This window comes from Periplaneta americana, chromosome 3 (assembly GCF_040183065.1).
Source record: "Periplaneta americana isolate PAMFEO1 chromosome 3, P.americana_PAMFEO1_priV1, whole genome shotgun sequence".
In the NCBI taxonomy this organism is placed as follows: domain Eukaryota; kingdom Metazoa; phylum Arthropoda; class Insecta; order Blattodea; family Blattidae; genus Periplaneta; species Periplaneta americana.
The window spans coordinates 154617515-154645247 of NC_091119.1; the positions used below are offsets into that span (position 1 = coordinate 154617515).

The following is a 27733-nucleotide window of genomic DNA, read 5'->3' on the forward strand; positions in this document are numbered from 1 at the left end:
TCGGTGATACCGGAACAGTTTACAGCTTACTGCTTCCCCTCCGTTACAGCAAATAAACTATATATCTTGTTTGACAAGATAGGCAGTTACGTACAACTGAAACCTTGAAAAGGAAATGTATTTTTAATAAATTCTGAAGCATGTTAATCATCATTCTAATCATCTGTAAAACTTATTAAACTTCCATTTTTTTTAAGTGGCCATTAAGTTGCTATTAAAAGTTTGAGAAACACTGTACTGGAAAATGTCAATAACTGTCTGAACCATCTTGGGCCTGCTTCATAAACGTTACAAAGCTACAAGCAACAAGTTAATAGTGTAATGGATACAAGCAACAAGTTCTTGTAATTTCTGTTTCATAAAAATTCACCGTACACTTGTATGACTAGAGTCGCCTTACAACTTCCGTGACATAATTTGATAAGTAAACTGCAGTTCAAAGTACGCGAATTAACATGGCTGCAAAAGAGCAAGCAAATGTCATATTACTACAAAAAATAAATGAAAATAAAGACATTCTATTTTAGGCCTTTACCATAGCCAAAGCGAAACAAGTTAAAGCCGAGAAGTGGAAAGAAGTCCATGAACCGGCTTCAAGTACAGTGTTAGTTAAACATAACCTTACAACAAGAAATGTATGAACATAAACGAAGTAAGAAACTGTTGCAGCGTTGAATGAAATTTAAAATTTGGTTTTGGACACTTTTGGGAAAGGTTCACCATCAATTCAAAGGGTTGAAGATACCTAGTAGCTTGGAAGAAATTACTGATGATAAAACTAATGTTGACGTTCAAGATACAGAAGTTACTTCAATATCTCACTCAAGCAGCAGGCTACGTTTTATTCTATATACGTCTAAATTAATTTTATACCAACATTAGACGCTATGGTTAATATACATATATTAATATATTACATTTAAGCTTCGATAATTATCACATTGAGAGATTTGTTGTAAATGTATTGTTATAGTCATTATTATTATTATTATTATTATTATTGGAGTGGAAGAGGATACCAGAAAGTTGAGGTGCAAGAATTGGAAGGCTGCTACACAAGATAGAGACGGATGGCGACAATTACTAAGGGAGGCCCAGGTCCACCAAGGGCTGTAGCGCCAATGATGATGATGATTATTATTATTATTATTCTATTATTATTTTATAAACAAATGTCAGTAAATTAATGAAGATGAGTTGTAGAAAACACCTGAAGTCACAATTTATTACAAAACACGACAAATCTTTTGTTCATTAAATTCATGTGTATCGAATTCAAAGTTTATTCTTAGTCTAACCTACACTCTTACACGTCGCACTTGAATAACATCAAACTCATGATCATTTTCTGAATCACTAGACCAGGTTCTGAAAACTTAAAGTAACTTGTATCTACTATGACAACCAACTTCGGACCAGTACGCTTTCACTATTATTACTGCTTCTTACTGCGAGGGAGAGTAAAAAAGTAACCTTAATAATTGTTTTATTAATTGAATATGTACAGTAGTGGCAAAATAACCGGAACGACCCTTGTAGCTGATTTCAGAGCCTTGTTCACTCCAGAGCACGATAGACTGGTAACTAAGACTTTCGTGGTTCGAATCCTGCCTGGGAAGGAAACTTTTTTTGTTCCTTATTCAAATTTATTCCCAATACTTTTCGATTGCAGCGATATTTTACTACTTGATTAACTTATTATTTCCAGAACATGAATTTTACCAGCAATCGAAAAGTATTGGGAATAAATTTGAATAAGGAACAAAAAAAAAAAAGTTTCCTTCCCAGACAGGATTCGAACCACGAAAGTCTCAGTTACTACTCTATCGTGCTCTGGAGTGAACAAGGCTCTGAAATCAGGTACAAGGGTCGGTCCGGTTTTTTTGCCGTTACTGTACAATAAGACTACAAACACTTCACTTCTCAACATAGTCCCCACTACATTCAATACAAGTGTTCCTGTTACACAGATGTTGTATCTCTGTGTGTATAGTACTACGATGTACTATGTGAGTCTGATTTTTTATTTATATATTAAGGTTACTTTCTGACTCAGCCTCGTAGTAGTCGTTATTTATGAAACAAGACACTTGTACACTGGCCTGAAAATATTTGTAGACTAACATTAGCTGATGTAACTTGTTACTTGTAACATCCAGTAGTAGTTTTATGAAACACACCTTGTGAAACTAGACAAGATAAGTCAAACACTAGTAGGTCTATTACAAGACTAGGCCTATTAGCTTTTATGAAACCGGGCCCAGAAGTCTTACTCGGATAGCCGTCAGTGAAACTCAACCTATTTTACGTTTGTCCAATTTAAAACTCCGTGTCACTGTTTAGTTGACTTTCGGAGAAGACGCAAGGCAAATTCATGGATTCAGATGTTGCAAAATACAAAGTCTACAATATGCACTTTAAAAGTTCAAGTATAATTTAATTGATTTACACTTGACCTAACCATTCAATATTAAGACAGCTGTTGTTTATTCGTATAGAATAAATGGCTTTACAAATATTAAGACGTGTGAACGCAAAGCGTAAACGTGTGAACTGCCAACCAACATAATTGCTCAACCCCGCCTTACATGCCTAATGCGTGCCCAAGTCGCAAAGTGAAAGCACGTAGGGGAGGTCATGTCCGTCAGTTGAAACGCTAAACTTTTAAATGAATGAATGTATCGTTAGTCTTGTCGTTGACGTAATGTACATTTTATTGCTGTGTCTATTCAAACAATTGCTATTCAGAAAACATTAGATCTCTTGCAGGTAAAATAAAGTATGTCTAAGTTAATCCAAAAATCAAAAAGCCAATCAGTACACAGAGATTGTAAAATAAGAATCTACAAGACAACAGTAGTGCTAATCAATCAATTTTATTGTCAAAAAAACTACAGTTTTCTGGAGTCATAGACAAAGTCCAAGTCAAAATACACATAGCCTAGATAACACATTAGAACACAATGTTAGGCGTTTTTTAAAACAGTTTTGAATCTAACAAGTAAGTTAGTAAAATGGACACCTCTCGGCCATCTATTAAACATATCAATCGCAATAACGTTGACCCGTTGCATTCTTTTAGTCGACCTTACAGTAGGAGTGACTATTAAATAGTTATACTTAGTGCAGTAAAATATGCATTGTAAATCAAAGTTACTTAAATTCATCTTCGTAAATATCATACAATTATACTAGTATATAGGCCTACTGAATAATAACAGTTAAGTATTTTAAGATTTCGGAACAAAGATCAACATTGACCATCATAAGGTGAGCTAGTAATAATGCTTAGGATATGAAAACATACGGAGCAGACACATGGCACTTTAGTGCAGAAATTTGTAAACGGCTAGCACTGAGGGAAAAATTGAGTGCCATAAAAGTCTATAACTGGAAGAAAAGAAACAAGGAAACAATGCATAGGTCTATATATGGATATTTAGATATTCTCTCGTTCATAAAAATTAATAGACTATTAACATTCATCACAATGCATGTATAGAGATGTAAGGAAATCCAGAATCATATTGTTAACTGGGAGGCAAGATTTAAAGATAGGGGGAAAGAATGGAAGAGGTCGGTAGAGAAGGTGAAGGACCACATAGAGAAGTAAAGACATCTAAGAAGATTCTTTATATTCTTTCAGTATCACCTTTAAATCGTATGAAAATTGAGCGAAATCATTAATAGCTATCTGTCACATTCAAGGCCCAGATCTTTTGGTCCCTCTGTTCTCATTTCTATGACGATCACAAAAGCAACAATAGACATTACAAATCGTTCCAACTGACAATGTGGTCAGCACGGTGCAAAACCACGGCCTAAGGCAATGGTTTTGAAAGTGTGTGGGCGCGACTTCCTGGTGCAACACGGCCTTCGGTCAATGGGTACCGTCCAAGAATTTTGGCAGGCTTACAATCATGACGAGTTGTGCGGTAGTGACCTTTAATTAATGTTTACAGTAGATAGGCTATTTTCAGTTTATTTTAGGCATACAAAGACATATGTTCTTACTTTTTTGCCCACCAAGTGTTAATTAAAAAAAATTGGCATATGAAAGTGTAAAACAGGCCTATTACATTCCGCTATGAAACTTTGATAAAGTCATTTATACAGAAATCAAGGGAACAAAATACACCCAAACAGTTTAAAAATCACTGTAGTAGTCAATAAGAATAATCACCTATGGCATGGGGTGGCTTTCATTTGCCAATATTATGTCTTATACTTCCTTGTTCAAAATCGACGGGTTAGCTAAAATCGGTAATAGGCCTAGTTTTAATGGAAATACAGAATATTAGAAATCATTATGAAAAGGTATTAACTACTGCAAATGACAGATGAAATGAGGGGAAGGTGGAGTGTGTTGGGGGGAATGACAGAGAGAAACGGGAGTATCTCGAGAAAAGCCATCTGCAACGTCTGCCATCAAGACTTGGACGGTGATCGAACCCGGGTACCTTGGATGGAAAATCAGCGCTTGATCCACAGATGAAGCGAACAGTAAGGCATATGAATATTTCTAAAAACAGCTTACAACTTGCATCTGAGTAGACTTTTGTCACAAATTAAACATGTGCTTGACACGGTGCATTTTTCCTAATCAGCAATGCCTGGGCCTATAGATCAAATACAAACATTCTCTCTTTGACCTTCTGCATCGCACTGGGTTTATAGAAAACAGCGATAGGTAGGATGAAGAATTCCTCGTATGTTCAACAAGAGCACAACACTCGTGATTTTTTTTGTTGGAAGAAATGGTAAATCCTTGGTCAATGAACCAGCTCTTCCATTTTCTCCGATATAAGCAGCTAGCTAGCTGCCTTCAGTTTATGACAAACACAAATCTTAGTACTGGTAAACAGACTTGCAAGTTACACCAAGCTCCCTCTTCTGTGGTGTAGAATATGACGCATCTGGCTTGGCTTCGCTAGCAACATGGAGGATGGTTATTAATTCTGAAGTGTTTGCCTTAGAAGAACGGAACATTTTAAGCCTTTCTAACCTTTGTTTTTGTATTGCAATTTGTACTATATTTCGGCCACATTTTGTTGGTCATTTTTCCTTTATATTATTTACGTCTGTACAAACTTTTAAAGACGAGTTTCGACTTCGTTGTGGAAGGTTCTTCTGTGAGCCTATGAATAGCGGTAGGCCTATAAAATGCGCATTATATTTATACATAAGAGTCGACATGATTGGCACAGCTGGTATAGCGCTGGCCTTCTATGCCCGAAGTTGCGGGTTCGATCCCGGGCCAGGTCGATGGTATTTAAGTGTGCTTAAATGCGATAGGGTCATGTCAGTAAATTTACTGGCATGTAAAAGAACTCCTGCGGGACAAAATTCCGGCACACCGGCGATGCTGATATAACCTCGGCAGTGCGAGCGTCGTTAAATAAAACATAACATTTTAACATCTTATACATAAGAGCTTAACTGTCTAGAGAACTGTCATATTCGACACCTTAAAGGCGAGTCAAAACTACTTACTTCCACACAGGACACAGGAACTTGCCAGACTATTACCGGTTAAGTAAGATAACCCCTGTACGAGCGGAAATACGGCAACTTCCTCGAACAAGCCCTTATGTAAACAAAGTCGTTCCACCACGCATCGTTCCTGCTCTACAAGATATGACACAGGTCCCAAACTTTGGTGAAGTTTGCTGTGCCTTCTCCCAGCTTTCTTGCTGAATACCACTAACAGTAAAATCATGTCAACCTAGGCCCTAGATACTTCTTCCAATATCATGACTTACATAATATTAAAGATTATTTTATTTTATGGAATTGTTTAAAATATAGCCAACATTTTAATTTTTATTGTGACTAACTTACAGACACGACGAAATCTTACATTTCAAAAATGGTCTACGCGTCTTTAAACTATCAACAAGATCTCTTCCTCTAGTTGTCTAGTTCTATAATAAGCTGTATTGCAATTTGATTTTCCTCCATTTCATCAACAACGAATTTTCTGTTGATCCAATAGTTTTATTTATCTATTTTATTGGGTTATTTTACGACGCTGTATCAACATCTAGGTTATTTAGCGTCTGAATGAGATGAAGGTGATAATGCCGGTGAAATGAGTCCGGGGTCCAGCACCGAAAGTTACCCAGCATTTGCTCGTATTGGGTTGAGGGAAAATCCCGGGAAAAACCTCAACCAGGTAACTTGCCCCGACCGGGATTCGAACCCGAGCCACCTGGTTTCGCAGCCAGACGCGCTGACCGTTACTCCACAGGTGTGGACTTATTTATCTAAAAATAGCATAATATGTAATAATATATCTTTACTGTGATTTTAATCCGAGAGACTGTAGTCTGGATACCTCTCAAAACATGTAATTTTCTTTGTTCGGAAAAACTATCCCCAGGAGAAATCACTTCTGTGTAGTGACATCATTACAAGCCATCGGAGTAGCTCAGGAGTAAGGAAATGGTCTCATTCGGCGCTGCTTCGGTTTGAACTCCGGTTGGGGTGATTAGACTGGTTGGGTTTCTTCCCCGAGATTTATTCCAATTGTAAGGTGAGTATCAGGTAATACATTGCAAATTCTCGGCCTCATCTCGCTATCCGTCGCTAAATAATAATGCAGTCGATACTGCATAGTTAAATAATCGATCAAAATAACAAAGTTCTTACAATCATCACGAAATCAGTACACAATTATAATTATGCTATTATATTTTGTCTTTGTTCGCATACGGGAAAGTGAAAACCGCCAATAAATGAAAGCACGGAACTGATCATACACTTCTAAGTAGAAGACATGACCTCTAGTCTACTATAAAAACACCTGTTCCAGCTACGAATCGAACACAGTTGAGTTTTATGCTGCACTGCTGAGGCTATTATTGTTTTATTGCTGCTCTATAAAGCATGTACACTACACACTCATACTACCATCACAATAGGGAAACGAACCAAAACAACTAAAAACATGTACTGCAGAAAAGGATAACGGATTACATCAACTTTTATACTGCGATTTTCACGTATCTTTTCACCCTTCACATTATAAAACAAAACACATGTCGACATTAAGACATAAATGAGATTCTTTCAAGCAATATCTCCTCGCATGCAAGTCATGTCAGCTGTTCTGCCACCCCTCACAACAAGGCCTCCCCTACGTGTGTGCCACATTCCCCTACAACGTGTAAGCAAGCGGCAACACGTTCGCACACAAATTAGAGAAATAGTACGTATTCATGCTCATTGTAAACAAGTTCTGAAAACTTGTAAGCCAGTATATTTCCATATGAATAAACGTGTTTCTAATGAATAGTTATTTACTTTCATTACTAATTCACTACAAAGTCACCAATGGGAAAATCCCTGAAAATTTCCACCTCGTCATTAAAAATTTGATATGCTCCGCAATTTATGCATGCCACTGTACTTCATAACAAAAGAAATATAATAAGATTTATTTGTAAACACATTTATCAGTATAAAAACAAATTACATTTACGCAACCAAACACTCATCAGCAGAGATAATTTTAAGTGTTTACTATCTTGTGTAGAAACGTTCGCGTTAGCACGGAGTGAAGTTTAGCATGAAAGGAATTAGTTCCACAGAATGATTTGAATTATTTGTTACACAAACTGTATTTAAATTATTTATTTGCTTAATCAGGCTATAGCACCATATTATTAACTCATGGTGTGCGAAATAAAGAAACTGTACCATACAGTCCCAAATTTCACATTCACATGAATTATTATTCATGAGCAATGCATTACATGTATTACCGAAGTTGGGTGTACTATAAGTAGTAACATGCGTTGCTGCCAGGAAGTCAAAAAAGGGATAGCAATAAAGAAGGAAGCTTTTAATAGAAAGAGGAGCATCTTCTGTGAACCTCTGGAAAAAAGAATTAAGGAAGATATTAGTGAAGTGCTTTGTATGGAGTGTGGCATTGTATGAGACAGAAACATGGACTTACGACGAAGTGAAGGGAAGCGAATAGAAGCATTTGAAATGTGGAAATGGAAAGAATGGAACGTGTGAAATGGACAGATAGAATAAGAAATTAAACTTGTTGGAAAGGGTGAGTGAAAAGAGAATGATGCTGAAACTGATCAGGAATAGGAAAAGAAATCTCAACGGGTTAAACGTTAACAAAAACAGAGTACTTAGAAACCAAATAAATGAACAAGAACAGCAAACAGCACTCTTACTGTTCTAGGTGGTGACGTTAGAATGTAGTATTTTCATTACACAACTTTTAATCAAAATTAAATATCATGACTCTCGACGCTATTAGGGAGTAATTGAGCATGCACCTGCGAACTACTATGATATCGATTATGGTTCAGTGCACAGAGATATCCTTGTGGAGTCTAGTAATAAGCAATTGTATTCACTTCTCCTTACGTACAGTATTCTCAATCAGTATACATTAGTTCTATCCAATTAACAAAGCTGGATTTAGGACCTACACCTATAAGAAAATTATTAGTATGCGCGTTTAGGCCTATATCTACATCTCAAGAGCTAGTATGGTTGCAAATTAAGTATACATCTAAAATGCATTCATAAAGTGATCAAATGCTTAAAGAATGTCTTGCACAACTTCTAGCAGTAAGAAATATCAACGACGTAGATAATGTTATCATACAATTGATAATTTTTATCGGCACGTCTTTTTACAGTAGAATAATTTTTTCCCCAGCTGATTTATGCCACCGCGCATCGGTAGCTCCTAGCATGGGTAGCCTCATATTTAAATTATTAAATTTTCGGTTGATTTTGTATCATATATTTTTATTTAACCCAAATCTTGTAACTATTTGTATCTCTATTTTAAGTTCATAAAACCACACCTGCCTGTTTTACTATATTTGTAAGAAATCGTGGCATGTCCATGTGAAAACTGGGTTCGTTGCTCCAGCTGTTTTTAGTGTAACAAATGCACAACCTCCAAATTATTTAAACAAGTAGAGACTGTTATACTTCATTAGTACGTACAATATACCTGTACCACCATTTGCAGATACATAACAACCTTGGTCATAATTAGTATGTTTGAAAATAATCTCTGTTGTGTAAATCACAAGGCTGTTATACACTTGAAGCAAAAACCATGAAATATCGCATGTGAGAATGAGGGGGAGGGGAAATAGATACATTACAATTGGCAACATTGCAAGTTTAGGTGTTCTGGTTGACGTGCAATATGTCACTAGGAAGATGGCGGACACGACGACAGAGCAGTGGCTCTTCCTTTCATGCGCTTTGCACAGTTCGGGATGTACTAAAAATAAACACCACAGCTTGAGTAATGAGCTAATTTTAATTGTATATACTTCCATTATGAAAAAAAAATTCTTTTCAAAGTTGAGGGTTCATTTCATCCCGACTTAAACGAATAAAGAAACAATGTGCAACAGACTACCTGAACCTTTCCATTATATACAGTACTAAAACCCTTCGTTGTCGCTCATTTTGAATGCTTGTACGTGTACTCCCTTAACCGGAAACATGACAAAAGAAAATTTGCGTTAATGATAGTGGATACTGACCAAATCCTAAAATAAGGCATGTAAATCTCACTATGAGATACTACAAACCAAAAAGTTTGAAAGAAAATAAATTGGGAAGCCAAGAAATCTAATAAATTATCGATTACGTGACCTTATAACTCCTTCTTTACCTGTAGATAAAGAGAAAAACATTTTGGTAAACTAGACATGAAGGTGGGGACTAACCATGTGGTCCAGGAGCTCTCATATTCTACTATCCAGATATTATTCTCAAATAATGATCCCAGAGATTTTCTTATTTAATTGGAAAATTATTATTCTAAACGAGTTTCCTACATGTTAATCTAAGAATGCTATAAAAAAAACAATACATTTGTTCTATCAAAATACTGAGAATGTCACATGCGATTCAGTTCGAAAACACTATCTACATCACAGAAGGCAAACTGTCATAACATACATTATAAATATAATCATTTAAACACTTCTTAAAATTACATGAATACTAGTTCCGCTACACAACATAAAAAAAGAAGATGATTTTGGCAGAATGCCCAGTCGCGCTAAAAACAGCACAATCGCCGAGGTGACTGACTTACCAGTGACGTCAGAGTTAAATGGCTGGCAGGAGGGTCGACGAACACATATTTTCGATTGTTGAGCAAAATTGTTGGTAGATATTTCAATATGGACTAGATAAAACTCAACAATAAGGCAGTGATTGTTGCAGATGAACACAATGTTGTCAGTTCACACAAGTCTCATCAATAAAAAATCTTAACTACACACTGAGGTAACTTTGAAGGCAGTGAAGAGTTACTAGAGTCTGTTTTAATTGTATTATGTTTCCATTGTAGAAGGCAGTGATTTTCGCAGATTAGTGATGCTACTTCTTTGTTTCATCACATAACAAAAAAATAAAAAAAAGAAACACATCTCACATTGTTGAGTGTAAAATGACAAACATTTATCCCTGACGGACTAGTATATATATTTGATAGAAAAACGTCTTAGGCCAACATTTTTACGCACACCACACGCAATCGACACTACCATCCACTGTTGCACCTCATTCCAATCTAACTCGAACCCCTTACTTAACTAAGTCTCGACCCCAACCAACCCGACCCGACCGGTGCGTGCCTGCCTGCCTGCGTGCGTCGCGTTTCCTTTGTCTGCCCGCAAATACAGCAGCAGTGGGGTGGATGGAAGTGGACGAGTCCATGTTGAAGCCGATAAGGAGGGGAGATGGGTTCCCAGTCCCCTGAACACGATATAAACATCCAGCTCTCCTACAGACCATGGTGGAAACATAGTAGAGGTGTGGGACAAGCTGTGCGTGTTTTCGTTCAGTCTGCGCATGACGTCACCTTTACTGCAGGCACCACTCGAATGACACAGTCAACATAACAGATTGTTGATGGTTAGATCTGCGTCCATAGATTTAAATGAATAAATAAAACTCACGGTTTGTGTATTCAGTAAATATTGACAGTATAGGCTATAACAGGGTCTATCTTGAAGTGATAACATTATAAAATAGTGAACAATAAATTAAATTCAAGAGTCAAGGAATAATGTAATATGGTAGTGCAACGTTAATAATTGCCTTCTGTAATATACACGTACTTTTATAATAATTATAATACATTATGCTACAAATATGCACAAAATTAGGCCCATATATCACACAAATTATATTACACATGAATTCAAGTACAATAGGAACTACCTTGAAATGATAACGTAATAAAATTATGATCTATTACATATTAAACTCAAGTTTCAAGAAACAATGTGATATGGCAGTGTGTCATTAATAATATTGACTTCTGTAATATAGGCCTACACGTGGTTTTATAATAATTACAATACAATGTGTAATAAATATATACATACTTAGATCTATACAGTTATTTATAACGTACATTATTTTGTATATGAAATCAAATACTTTTGAAACCTTCATTAACATATGTATATGAATTTCTTGGAATAATTTGTCATTATAGTAAACAAATATTTTTATATATTCAGGCTATTGGAGACATAATATAGTCTACTACATTATTTACCTTATTATTCCACACACGACATAATATAATTTCACCATTATAAATCCCACTCTGTTAAGTAAATACTTATTCTTATGCAATCTTTTTCATTTTCTTTATAATATTTCTCTTTGAAATTCCAGACATTTTTATTATTTTATTAATTTCTTTAATTCTAATAAATGTTCTTGTTCTAACCAATGTCGTAATTACTTCTGGCGGAAGAGGAGAACTGATTTCTGCTTCGTTTTTCATGGCAGAATTAACCAAATTTACAGTCTTTTTTATTATAAATTTCTCATGAGAAACAGAATCTCCGTGCACATCTGAGAATATACTTCAATAAGCATGGCAACCAATTGTAGATCCTTAGAAGGGAGAATTAAGTTTCCACGGGACACTGTAGTAATCTAGTCTTTTTGATTAGCAGAAGTTGACAATTTTGTGGGAATTCCAAGATTCGGGTATTGCTCCATATGGTTTGATGCAGCATATCCTGCAATATATTTTAATCCTTCCTGGGATATCCGCTGTCTTGCAGAGATTTCATATATTTTTTCTGGGAGGCCTATATTTTCTTCAGGATCTCGATCGTTGGTAAATTTAACCGGTTTCAGAATGCCTTTAAGAAATTCTGCCGTTGCACATAGTTCTTTCTGCAGATTATCATTGACTTCTGATTGGCTTGTACTAGGACCCACTATTAATGCCTCTTCTTCCGAAAGCAAATCGGAGGTGTTTTTGTTCTCACAAAACTGAGATAATGGATTTCGACCTAGTATGTACCACTTCAGTCTATGTTTAAAATCTAAAGCAGAGGGATGATCGTTTGTTCTACCCATGCTTCTAATTTCCGAAAAAAAGTTTTCTACCAGATCTTGGTTAAGTTTTCTTGTGATGATGTATTCAATTTTGTACTTGTACCTCATTGCCTCATACAACAATGTTAATGATTTATTATTTATTATAATCCCCTCCTGATAAGGTAATTCCCTGTTTGCTTCTCCTACTTTAACTGTGGTCATGACGTCATTCATTTCTGAGAGTATAATATTCTGATCTTGAAGGTTTATTCCGTAACTATGCAGCCCACGGTGGGTACCGAATTTAGAAACGGTATTAAATAAATCAAACCAATCATTAGTTAATTTTATTGCCTTTGAAGTTTCTTTCCATTCATTTGATCTCAACAGCTCGTTTTCACCACACCATTTCAAAGCCTTTGCAACTCTGTTGGAAAATAATTGTGCTGCCAAACTAACTTTTTGTCTTTGGGTACCACGGACACTTAAGTGTAACGGAGTTAACTTGTAAGCTAATTTTGTATCAGAGGACGAGGATGCACGTAAAAGTTCATAAATTGGTTCTGATGAAATGTTCAATCCGTTCAAGTTGAAACCATGATCTAGAAAGTGATTCCTGTGTAATTTCAATAAATGTGGAGCGTCTGAAAAAACAAATATTTCTAGAGTTGAATCATTTGGATTAGGAAAACTGCAATTTAGTTTGGTAGAAATTTTCAAATCACGCCACAATTTTCTGTTACTTCCACCTAAATCGCTAACTGTGGCCACAACTTGAAAACCACTGCCTTCTAACTGGCAAATTATGTCTGTTAAGATTTCTTTTGTCATTGTCTGATCATATTTATAGTATACGGGCTGCTTCCACCTTGCAAACAAACCACGTGCAAAAACAACCTGCACTACTTTATGAGGTCCAATTATTTGTTCTTCCCTACTGTCAAAAGAAACCTCCTCATTTAAATACATTTCATCAAATGCTAATACTGTTACACGATATAACTCCGACATATTTGTAACTCTCGCCTTCATTAATTTTAAGACATCATGAAGTACCCCTTCCTCAAGCGATAATTGTTTTACTGCCCATTTTCTCAGAGTTGACAAATCAGGTAACGGGTAATTTAATTTTGTTCTTAAGTATCGGTATGTTTTTAGACTTAGGTTTCGAAGTGTTATTGCAGTACCGTAATCTTCTACAGACCATTTCACCCTATGCTTTTTATTCAAAAGAGCATCAATTTGCCCAATAGTGAAAAATGGTTTCAAAATTTCAGCCACTTTAGATTTAACTTCTGTTTGTCTAATGTTTTTCAATGAAATTACATCCTCATGTAATTTTCTTTTTTCTTCTTCATGTTTCCTGTTGGCAGCTGTCAATTCCTTAATCCTCGTTTCTAGAGAGTAATTCTTCTCTTCTAATTCTTCTCTTCTAATTCTTCTCTTCTAATTCTTCTCTTCTAATTCTTAGTATTTGGCATTCCTCTGTGACAGTAGACTCAGTGGCTCCGCGATTTTCCATTGTTACATTAGTGCTGGATGCTCCTGTTGCGCTGAAGTGAAAGAAAGTTAATAGGTACAGTAGCCTACATGCAATCAGGGGCGTATTTAGGCCTCGGCAGACTAAGCAGCTGTCTAGGACGGCAGATTTGAGGGAGCGACTTTTAAGCTATTATTGTTAATTTTTTATATGTTTTTTAAATTTTATTCATAACTCTTTAAAGAGTACATGAACTTAAACGCACAATGAAAAGGATATGAATAACATTGGCAACAATCAGTTCAAATTATGTATTGTAATTAATGTCTAGTTAGGTTTATTAAAGAAAATGTACTCAACGCAATGAGCTGCGATCGCTGTCTGCAGTAAAGATGACGTCACACGCCTCGGCCGCTATCGCAACAGCATGCGCAGTCCCACACCTTTACTATGTTTCCACCATGCTACAGACATATCAAAATCCGCGAAGCGTGAATACAAATTAATTAATAGCAACACCAAACTCTTATTGTGTGAAGTTCGCTTGAATAAAAGTTTATCAGCAGATATATTTCATGTTAATTTAATAAAACAGAGTCCTCCGCTGTGGGAGGATACGAGTTCAGCAGGTCTGGATTCGGTTCCCGATAGGAAGTGGAAAACTCTCTCTCCTCACTAATTAAGGATTCGGTGTTCGTCCTTTGCATTATTTTAACTGTCTTACGCAATGCTGACTATTATGTTCAAGGAATCGCACTATATTTTGTGAATGATTGTTAGTTAAAAATTTTGCCGAAGTTCAAATATAATAATAATAATAATAATAATAATAATAATAATAATAATAATAATAATAATAATAATAATAAACATACGAGACTGTGAATTAATTACCGGTTAAAATATTAAATATGAGCTGTTTAAGAATCCCGAAGTTCATTTCCATCTTAATCTGAGACAAATATTTTACTTCAGACTGAATGGTAACGGTCCACAACACAGTGTTTTCGCTCAACATTCAACACTCTAATGGTAATAAAGCCATATGTACCGCAAATACAGTAGCCTATACACACTTTGACAGTCTCAGAATTCACAGTCAGGAAGTAAAAACGGAGGTTAAACAATCTGCCATATGAGATGTCTGACTCACGCCTAAGTCGTTTCGGTCGTATACCGCACTCCTGCGCATCGAACCCGGTATCCATAGCACGGCTGTATTTATCGAGTAAACAAACAAAACAAACATTACAGCACACGTTCCACATTAAGCTCGCTCCCATACCACCACCAACTGCTGTAAACTCTTCCTAAAATAACAACAAATTCATATGAATGCAACGAAAACGAATAATCTTATTTACTTTTAACGTAGGCTTACTTTACATAACAGAAATTAACGTACTGATGCAAATTGCTGCTGCTGCTACTGCTACTATTATACAACAAAATAAATAAATAAATAAATAAATAAATAAATAAATAAATAATATCACCATGGCCACCAGTTTCTGTAACTTAAATCTCCAACGTCGTCTTGATCAGTTAAGTACAGTATCGTAATTAGGTAGGCTACACATGCACTAAAGTTGATCAGTTCTGAATATTGTTATTAAAGTCTAAAATTGCAATTTTCAATTCTGCAGTGCTTGGGAAAAGTGACACAAGTCAGTTTCCACAAACCGTTTTTGATAATTTATTGACAACTTACGGAACATCTGCTCGCTTGGAAAAAAATACATAAGTATTCCTCCCATTACAATAATTCATACAGAAAAAAATCAAATCGACATAAACCAGTGTAAGTTGTCAATAAAATATCAAAAAAGGTTTGTGGAAACTGACTTATGTCACTTTTCCCGAGCACTGCAGAATTAAATCGCAGATTTAGTATTGAAATCAATGTGTCCACAAAAACTTCGGTCTCCTCCTTAAATATCTATCATCAATCATTCGCCTTATCACTTCAGCCATGTTTCTCTTTCCTCTGCTGTTCTTTTAAATTCTTTATAGCAGTTGAACTTCACTCTACTGAACATGTCTACCATGTATTTTCTTCTCGTCTTTCTCTTCCTTTCTTGCAAAGTATTTTTCCCTTCAATATTCAACTAAAAATGTAGAATTCGACTATACTTTTATTTGCATTTGTGATGAAACTTCCGAGGTAACAGAACTGATTTATTTTATATTGATACTAGCAGTTTTAATGGTGGCAGGAAGGTCCGAAGTTTCTCTCGCCACTTGTAATTTGGTTTTCTTGTGATTTATTTAATGTTTAGGTTATATTACTTTAAAATTCGTAAGAGTGGGGCCTATCTGTAACATTCTTTTAACGTCCTTCTCAGAACATGATAAAGTCGAAATTTCAACCGCAAATCTAATACTAATATTCTCCTGCCATTAATTTGTATATGACTACCCTTTGTTTTTCTTTCAAAACTTTTTATAGCATCTTCATGTACATATAAAGTAATAATGCGACAAGGGCCATCCCTGCCTTACTCGTCTTCTCACTTTTGGTGCTTAGTATAGGCTACTTGGTTTAATAAAAATATTGATAACAAATTTAAAAAATAATACATATGAGTTATAGTGACCACAGGATTCCACAACAAGATTCTGCAAACGAATATCATTTTGCGAAAATAATAGCCTAATTATTTATTACTTCACAGGTCTCGAAAACTATTCTGTCATCAGCGATTTCTATTTATAGAAAATGAATAAAACAATATAATTAACGGTGGAAAAATTAAAATATCTTGGAGCAACAGTAACAAATATAAATGACACTCGGAAGGAAATTACACGCAGAATAAATATGTAAAACGCCTGTTACTATTCGGTTCAGAAGCTTTTGTCATCCAGTCTGCTCTCAAAAAAGCTGAAAGTTAGAATTTATAAAACAGTTATATTACCGGTTGTTCTTTATGGTTGTGAAACTTGGACTCTCACTTAGAAAGGAACAGAGGCTAAGGAGGATGTTTGAGTACAAGGTGCTTACGAAAATATTTGAGGCTAAGAGGGATGAAATTACACTCGAATGGAGAAAGTTACATAATACAGAACTGCACACATTGCATTCTTCACCTAACATAATTAGGAACATCAAATTCAGACGTTGAGATGGGCAGGGCATGATTATAGCTCGTATGGGCGAATCCAGAAATGCATATGGAGTGTTGGTTGGGAGACCGGAAGGAAAAAAACCTTTGGGGAGGCCGAAACGCAGATGGGAGAATAACATTAAAATGGATTTGAGGGAGGTGGTATATAATTCTAGAGACTAGATCAATCTTACTCAGGACAAGGAGAGATGGCGAGCTTATGTGAGGGCGGCAATGAACCTCTAGGTTCCTTAAAAGCCATAAGTAAGCAATTATACATACATACATACATACATACATACATACATACATACATACATGCATGCATGCATGCATGCATACATACATACATACATACATACATACATACATACATACATACATATATACATGCATGCATGCATGCATGCATGCATACATACATACATACATACATACATACATACATACATACATACATATATACATGCATGCATGCATGCATACATACATACATACATACATACATACATACATACATACATACATATATACATGCATGCATGCATGCATACATACATACATACATACATACATACATACATACATACATACATACATACGTACATGTATAAGCATTGGTATGGTATGGACTGCACATGAAGGAAGGTGTGCATTTAGACCACTGATACGGATCAATTATACTACCTCCAAATATTAACATGGGCGAGATACAGCCGATAAATTTTTCCTGGAGAGCTCTCTTATTCTGGAACGAAGTTCTCTTACGCCCTGTACATGCCTTTCAAAAAAAGTAATGTTACCATTAAAAATTGACCGTCGTTAGTCGGGTGTAAACACGCAAGCGTCAGATTCAATAACAGGCATAGTAGTCATTAACAGTGATGACTGATGAAAGATCATCATTATATCATTCCTACATCATAAGTATCTTCTAAAACAAAAATTATACCGCTAATACTATACTATAGTACACGTCGACATCCCTAGATAGTCGCACCAAGTAATCCTAATCAGTAGTCACACATACGCAACATTCTATATGCATTGTATATCATTTCTGCTGTCTGTGTTTATTTTAATCCCTGCCCTACTGACCAAGGCCAATGTGGTAGTGTCATTACAAAAGTGTAAACACTCCTACCATGGGTAGTGTATATGTACCTTATAGAGACCGAGGTTAAGAGGCATAGTAAAACAGAGGCAGATAAGCAAACTAAGACATGTTCATAAAACATAGACAAATAAACCAAGCAAATTACAAAACAGCACGCGTCAAGAAAAAAACAAAACGCCTTTTATAATTATCTTTCTGTATCACACCTCTTCTTCCCACAGCATTGCACTATGCAATATACAAACAGTAGTTATCCATACTCATACAGTGTCCACAGATCGGAAGAATAATGCAATGCTACACTAAAAATACCCGGCAATGGAGTTTCGGTATATCCAAGAAACGAAGTAATTTCATTTGTTACTTCTCATTTCACAGTGCTAACAAACAGCCTATATGACTATCTTATCAACAACAACATCGATAGAAGATTCCATCAGTTGTTCCGTTCTAACTTTGCAACGACTATGATCAAACTTTTACAAATGGTAGTGTAACATGCTGGTCATGGGTTCAGCGTGGAAATAAGTCATAGCTCAAGACAATACAGTACAAACACAAGACATGTTAAGCCTAATGAGATGGAGATACATTTATTTTTCCACGCCGGGAATCAAAAGCGGGTCCATTGGATTTGTAAGTGGAAACAAGCTATCAGCGGAATAAATAACGCTAATGATAAACACTGCAATAATAAACAAATGTTTAATATCAGCGTATTAAATAAAATAACTGAAACCTCTAAAGATAATCATTCTAGCAGTTGTAGACGTTCAGGAGGAAAACTACAAAAATACATCTAGAAACACTACGCTTAACTTCAGGATTTTACATCAGATTGTTGCATTGCAATAATAAACAAATGTTTAATATGAGCGTATTAAATTAAAGAACTGGAAACCTCTAAAGATAATCATTCTAGCAGTTGTAGACGTTCAGGAGGAAAACTACAAAAATACATCTAGAAACACTACGCTTAACTTCAGGATTTTATATCAGATTGTTGCATTGCAATAATAAACAAATGTTTAATATGAGCGTATTAAATTAAAGAACTGGAAACATTTAAAGATAATCATTCTAGAAGTTGTAGACGTTCAGGAGGAAAACTACAAAAATACATCTAGAAACACTACGCTTAACTTCAGGATTTTACATCAGATTGTTGCATTGCAATAATAAACAAATGTTTAATATGAGCGTATTAAATTAAAGAACTGGAAACCTCTAAAGATAATCATTCTAGCAGTTGTAGACGTTCAGGAGGAAAACTACAAAAATACATCTAGAAACACTACTCTTAACTTCAAAATTTTACATCAGATTATAAAAAGTTACAATATATATTGTTAGAATTACTGTTCTCATTCACGAAAATTAAAGAAAATTATTTTCTTCATTCTATGTCTATCTTTTTAGGAAAAACTTGCATTGTATTTAGTTTTGTGAAGGAGAAAAATAAATAACTTACGGCACACGTGCATTTACTTTTGAAATATGGGTTGTTTGGTCAACTGTCCGAAGACAGGTCTGAACCTCACAAGTGATGGTAACAAGGCACCACTTGAGGCAACTAAGCCAGGCGATACTGGGGTAGAGTTGATAGTTCCTTTCCCCCTCCCCCTCCATACATCGCTGACTAGCTACATATTATGACACTAATCAAACTTTAGATGTATATAAGTAATTGCTCTTCCTCTGACACATATCGTCAAGTGAGATGTACTGCCTAATAATTAAACTAAAATTATTATAAAATAAATATTGCCATATAATTATTTGAAGACAGTTTATTTACAGAACATTGACATATTTTAGTACATTAGTCTATATTTCTGCAAAATCGTCATAGACGAATTAGAACAGCATATTCTAATAATTAATAAACTGGCGTACAACAATCAGGAATGATAACTATGCACAAGTTAACTCACACGCGTCCTTTCTAATTAATTCATGCTACGTAATTTGAATCTTAAATATTGCGCATCAGGACTTCATAAAATCCACAGATTAAATTTGTCCACTTAAGAATGGCACGATTTCCCTTCGTTTGTAGAAAACTGAAATGCAATTTCACGATGCTCCTTTTTAACTCAATTACGACGAGTCTTGGGCGTAGATATAATATTACACTCTAAAAAACTAGCCCGTTAGGCATGAACAAGAAATTTACAATTGTTTTACGTTCTTTGTTATTAAAGAATTAACCATGATCGTCACTGACAGGGTAGCTTTGAGGGGAACTACATTCCCCCTCGGATAAAAATTATTTTCCCCAGAGGGATTTATTATGCATTACACTCTTAAGCTGGAATTTTGTAAGGTCACAAGTGTTGGTCATTTCCCTCCCTAAGTCTAATTCTCTACCTGAATTAAAGCAGGTGATTGCTAATGGCGCATTTAATTGTACGCATGCCAAAGCTTAACACAAGTGCACAACATTCATCAGTAATACACCAAAATCACATTAACTTGTTAGGTCTGTTACAAATCTGAACATATTTATAAATGGTAATGTCTTTTAAGTACGAGTTTGATCAAATTATTATTATTATTATTATTATTATTATTATTATTATTATTATTATTATTATTATTATTACTCATATTATGATGATGATTATTATTATTCGTATTAATTATTATTACTCATATTATTATTATTATTATTATTATTATTATTATTATTATTATTATTATTATTATTATTAGTTTGTTTTCAATTGCAAACGTCGAGTGAAACACTATAAGACGAGTTGAATTTTAACAATAACGAGAAAAGGCGTTGGGGTTATTCCACGCGCCGTAAAATTTACAACATGGAGCTTCCTGGTTTCATTTCTTTTCCGAAGAACGACAGAGTAAGAATTTTCAACAATTAAAAATGCATTACTACCGATTTTGAAAGCAAAACTTGGATCTGATGGTAAATATTACAATCATTCAAACCGCCAACAACAACTTTATTTAAAGGGATCTCCAAATTTCATGAGCTCCCGCCACTAGAAATAATATTTAAAAAGAAATTAAAAAATTACTAACCCTACAACAATTTTCATTATAAAGACCTATACATAGAAGTTAACGCATGAATATAAAGCTGTTTACTAGATTAAATATTATTCCGTCATTTTAACAAACTCCTCTTCTTAAATTACGAACACAGCGAAAAGAAGCTATCTCCATGACATGGTGCAAACTACCACATTTAGAAAAATGGTTCCATTGAGTACGAAAGTTCTGCTGTCTGCGTGTGTTTACAGTCGCCCATAAAGAATGAAAACTTGCGCGACTCGTTCGAAAAGTCAATGGGTGTATGTACCTGCGCGCAACACTTGAGATATTTATTGCGGGGCCAGTTTCACGCATGTCCGGAAGGGGTCCCATAAACAGTAACGCCGGCCGGTCCAAGGACTCGCCTCTACCGGACAATGCAGTTGAAGCTTTTACATTTAAGCGTTCTACGCACACTAACATAATTCTCTTTTGCTTATGTCATTAACACTATCGCATTCTGTTCCAAATTATCTTCAATCTTCAGCATTACCAGTATATTAAAAACGAAGCGAGAGACGTCAACTGCTCATAACGTCATAAGCTCCAATCAGTAAAATAGGGCGTCGTTTCAAAATTAGAACAGTTCCGACTGTGGTGAGGCTGGGTGAACCCGGGCGCACCAAAAAATCTAACATAGGCCTAACTTTTTTTTTCTGTCGATAAAGAATAGAAGTTTTCTCGAAATGAATAACCAAAACGGAAACCACGTTCGAATTAAATATTATTCTTCTTTCGGCCGGTTCAACACTTATGCGGGGGGGGGGGGGGAAGGAAAATTTATAAATTTAATTTTGTGTCCAAAAAAAATAGTGCACATTTCTTCGCAAGTTTACAACAGTCAATATGGAACAATTTTTGAGCATATATATATATATATATATATATATATATATATATATATAAATAAGTCTGCAACAAAACAATACAGGTACAACAATTTCTTTGAGCACTTCCATGACAATGTGCAGTAACACTGCCGTTAAGCACCACAAAATAAAGATAATTGTTATTTAACGTTTGATCATTATCTAACACTTTTCCACAATACAACATGATATTCATACTGCATCTAATCTATGCCTATTGAAAGTTCGGTACAAAAGAAATAGAACTTCATTATTATGTTGTTTGTTACAAAGTATGTTATCTGCGCAAGATAACTTAAGTTTGAAATGTACCTGTGGCAGCGCTAGTAGCCTACTTTTGAGGGGTTAGGTAAAAATCAACGGGAGCAACCATTCTTCCTTGTATAATATACCACTCAAATAAAATTGTTGTGGAAGTAATTATTAATCAACGCAAATGCTTTTAATAATAATAACTTTTAATATTAACTAGCATAGAGTCACTTTCAATTTTCCGCACGTCTAGAGCGAAATAAAAATGAATAAAATGAATATTAAACAACTTATGATATAAGTACCATATTATCGTAGGCCTATGTATTACAGCTATACAAATAAACGAAAACTCTGAATTGTTATGCTAACGTTGTAAACAATATAGGTCTGTAACATTTTAGTAGTAGTATAGACTTGTAATAGTAGCACTAATAATAATAATAATAATAATAATAATAATAATAATAATAATACTGATTAATGTAATATGTAGCTAATCGGCGATGCACGCCTATACAACGGAAGGGGAAAGGAACTGGCCACCCTACCCCATTATCTCCTGGCCTAGTTACTCCATAAGTGGTGCCTTGTTGGTATCACATTTATGAGGTTCAGACCTGTCTTCGGACTGTTGGCTAAACAGACAATAATAATAATAATAATAATAATAATAATAATAATAATAATAATAATAGACTAATAATAATAATCATCATCATCATCAACCGACAAAGTATTAAATTTTAGTGACCTCTTACGGTCTCTATTAATTCCTTTGGAGGAGGGGGATCTGCCCTAGTTTCTATGATTTTTGGGGTTATATTACTCTATAATATAAGTTTTGGCATTCTATTGGGTTCATTCTGTTTAGAAGTTGTCATTGACTTCTGTGATTATGGATATATTTCTAGATAGGTTCAACTTAAGTTACCCTAGCAAGTTACGTTTTTATATTTACGATGGTCCTTCTCATAAACCTTATTTCGGTTATTGTAAGTCATCTTTCGACTGTTTTAGAGTCGATAATTCATTCCACTGGATAGGGCAAGTCGAACTAGAATTTTGTAAACTCTCAACGTAGTGTTTATTTAGTCTGTATACCCTACCCTACCATACCAATAGCCATAGCTCGTAAGTCTTCATGGGCAAATGTTTCAGTGCAAATCTCATCTAAAACATAGTCGAACAACAATTAAATTAATGATTAAATTGGCTTTAAAGTGTCATGAAACATGTTTTAAGCTGCACTTTCAATATCTGCGTACAGTTGGGGACCTGACTGTGTCTGTAATAAAAATATCGCGCTATTCTGATTCATTTTCATCAATATAAAGAGTTCAGTGAAATGAATACTTTTATCCCTATTTCGCTTATTTTGTACTAGACGAGAAATTTAAAAACATTACAAGAACTAAAAGTTGGCGTACAGAATTAAATTATTTTGTATTTGCTGTCTAAGATAGCTTATCAAATGCTAAGTGAAATTTATTAACGAAATTAGCATAATTGAAAATTAGCTTATCGGAACCCATATAATATGCCTGTAAAATTTATAATTGTCAGTCAGTCAAAATTATCTAATATATCTTAGCTTATCGGAACCCATATAATATGCCTGTAAAAAAAATTAAAAGTTGACGTGTTTGAGTCTGTCTACAGACATTTTAAGGAAGCAGTCCTACCAATAGAATACTCAGCCAAGGTCTCGTAAATTTTCATGGGGAAAACTATGAACAATCGACATTATTCTTCAGCTAAATTGTGAAGCACTAAAGCTTGATTTTAATATCCACGTCATTCTGAACTAATAGTTTTAATAAGCGAAATAAAACTCATTTTAACGCCTAAAACATTCGGAAAAGGAAAGAAATACTGAATAAAAAAATTATCTTTAAAATAATGAAATATAAATTATTTAACATCAGACTCTTCGTAATATGGGACGTGATCATTTTATTAAGAGCGATAATTTAGAAAATTTTACGAAATGGAAACAGCAAAATACGTATTAAAGTTTATATTTCTTTCTTTTATCTTCTATGCATACCGACGAATGTCTTGCCTTAATCACAGCGTCATTGTCCTCTACGTGGCGACGGAATAGCTATAGAGAATTTTATTCTTGTGCAGGGACCTCGCGTGTCTGACAGTTGTGTGGGACTCCACTTTCTTCATGAGCCTAGGCAATCCCTCAAAATCAATTCCCATCACACACATACATACACAAATTGACCGCGGCAACAACGTCAACAAAGCAGCAACCAATGAGTACACGCTGCAAGCATTGCGTCATCATTTGATGAATGCAATGTTGCCACACGGGCAAACAGTTCATGAACTCGAGTTCAATAACCGACATGTGACGTCACGCACAGTGTGCACAAGTAAGCTTTTAAATTGAAAAACAAAACACTACCAGCAGTTAATTGAACCAAAGTTGTTTCCATGATGCGGAAAAACCGCAAAATTACGAATACCTTCCCATCAGAACACATCTACGGTGCAACGGACTAATCTTATAATCAAGTACTCTAAAAATCAAATTGTACGACTAAAACCTATTTCTTAAATTATAATATGTAAAAGAATTACAGAGTAACTAATTGGCGCAGGTAATACTTCGACAGATCAAGGAATTCCTGCTTTTATGGAACCAGAAATTCATCATCGTTCTCACATACATTAATCAAAATAACACAACCTGTAGATAAATGCAAGGTATAAAATTACGCCAGGTAGTAAAAAAAGATGATGAAACTGTTAATAGTAGTGATTAAAATGCCACTTTTTATATTCTAAACAATCTTCCCAAATAAAGCAACTAAATTGCCGCACTCTCTACTTCTATGTGTACACATGGTACACAAGACACAATATTAACTAGTTTTCAGTTTGAAAATTATGGCGGTGAGAGTTCCGGTTAAGATCTATTTTACATAACAGGTGCTCACGACTCCAGACAGACGTTAGAATTCAATGTAAACAATTATAATTTCACTTTTATTAAATTTTCATTGGGGAGAGAATGAAAACCGGCTAAACAACAAACTTCTATCTATATAACTTACATAATATAAATCGAGGAAACAGCTATTAAAAATAATATAAAGAGACACAGTATAAGAATTAAAATTCTAACAACACAAATCCCATTTCTTGCGGCTCACATGATAAATCTTCATGAACCTTGAAATAAATATTCTGCTATTTATAATCTTCTAATAAGAAGCTGTTACAGCGTCATAAATGTAATAATTGAACAAGGCCTTATCTCTACCAGGTTAAATAAATAAATACCAAATAAACAAGGCTGACAGAGAATCATTCTAATCTTCCACAATAAACTACACTTTCCTTTAAAATGTGGACTGAAATTTCTAACTAGGGATGAAAAATAGGCCTATTATGATTAAAATAATTTCTACCAAATTAAGCACAACAGTTTTACACTCCTTACTTTACTTTACATTTGCTAAAACATTATAATATTTATTTTTTCAAATAACCAGAATCTGTATTTAAAGGTAGCAAGATGAAGATGATTAGAAGAAGACGTGGAAGATATAAACAAACTTAAGACATTTAGATGTGTCTTCCTACACATACATTTGTCTCATTTGTTAAAATTACAATACATACAAGCATACAATTTCGAATGTTATAACAGCTAAATCTCTATAAAAAAATAGCAAAAGAAGAAAAGAAAAAACTCTAACAATTTCAGTAAAATCTTAGAAAATTAGCGGCGACGCTTTGTAGGGTATACCTACTACGATTTTTCGCATTGTGTTAAAGCATCACCAGAACTTTTTACAAACATGGAAAAGGAAAGGAGAAAGAATTACATTTTTAACACTTCACATATATCTCTTCCAAATAATTATCAGTGCAACTTTTATATGTGTTGCCGTTTATCGTGTTTTATGCCCTTGAATGAATTGTTTCTAAATATATCAAAATATAAACGGAAGATGAGGAAGAAAAATTATAAATAAATCTGTTCCAAACCAATCAGTGTTCTTCTGCGTATTTCTGCGGGGTTATCGCATTTGTTACAATAACATAACTTTCAAGTGCCTTTGAATAGCCAGATTCTTTCTAAAAACAGCAAAATAAAAAGACAACAAAAAAGTCACAACTTAAACAAATCTGTAGCAAATCACGATTTTTCTAGTTAGGTGTTTCTCACAGTTTATCGCATTAATTTATTAAAATGGCATAACATTTCAAGTCTTCGTACAGCCAGATTATCTTTAATAACAGAAACAGCATAATCAATCTGTTCATGTTTGACATCTCATAAATGAACTATAGTTCCTCGAGTACGGAAATATTCTCTCACACACAGCGGAAGCAGACAATTTTTCACAAGTTTGCAGCACTGTCATATAATAACCAAATAACTTATTCCTACCATAATTTACGTTACACCTCACATACACGTAATGAACTTCACAAAGTAAGGTTCATTCGCCTTCCTACGCACATTGTTTGCGTGCAATTATCACGGCCTTGGGGTCTTTAATAAAATAAAGTTTAAAAAATGCATGGGAATAGTGAAAGAGAGGGGGAGAGTGGTCCAGCAGCTGCTTGCGGCCTTGACCTCCCTCCCCCCTCTCGTGGCCTGGTAACAACATGACCCCTAAAACTGCAATAACTGGAACAGGAACGAGTATAGTGCAGTACTTGTTGAGTGGGCATTAAAAAAACTCGCAGTAAGGGGAGGGAAACAGCAACAATACAAATTATTATGTGTTAATAAGGCACGCACCTGCACAAATGCTGTTCAACCTGCGCCGGCTACTTGTCAGAGAAAAAAAAATGCCGTGAAGAAGAGAGAGAGACCATCTCATTATAGGTTTTGTGTGTTTCGCGATCATTCAGTTCCTTTATCATGTCGAAAATAATATTGTTTATTTTTTCAACTCTCATTCAAAGGCATACATGAACAAATAATAATATAAAATAAAATTTAGTTTTCTTAACTACACACGAAAGAAACTCTTTTTAATCTAAAAAAATAGTGTCATGAAGTTGGCACATATTTCTCAAGATACGTTTCACGACTTTCGGAACAATTCAGTTCTTTGACAGTGTCGTCAAAGACATTACAGTTTATACTTCATTTGTGGAACTATTATTCGAAAGATAAATATATCACAAATTAAATCATTTCATATGCACCCAAATTAGAAGATGAACTTTCGTCTTTTGAATAAAAAAACTTCTGTATAATCCGAAAGAGTAAAATATCTTACTTTATTTATAAACCGTACGATTTAAGGAGTTAGGTACAGCTTACAGCAGTAAAATTTTTGGAAATATTCAACTTTTTTTTTTCCTCCATTACAGTATCTCTTACAATAATGAAAATTGGTAAGTGTAAAATACTGTCCTTCTCCTATATGAAAAAAAAAATATATTTTTACGATTAAAAAAAAAAAATATATATATATATATATATATATATATATATATATATGTTCCAAAA

At 34.6% G+C, this 27733-nt stretch overlaps 1 protein-coding gene across 3 annotated transcripts in view; it reads right to left on the reverse strand.

The window, feature by feature from the left end:
• The window catches only part of Utx (Utx histone demethylase), a 235512-nt gene that overhangs the window by 165742 nt on the left and 42037 nt on the right, over positions 1-27733 (reverse strand). The window contains exon 1 of one of the 3 annotated variants that reach the window (XM_069821999.1): positions 10100-10680. The exons of the other annotated variants lie outside the window; for them this stretch is intronic. The gene's annotated coding sequence lies outside the window, so the exon portion shown is untranslated. Of the gene's footprint in view, positions 1-10099; positions 10681-27733 lie in introns of those variants that run through there. 3 annotated transcript variants of the gene reach the window in all.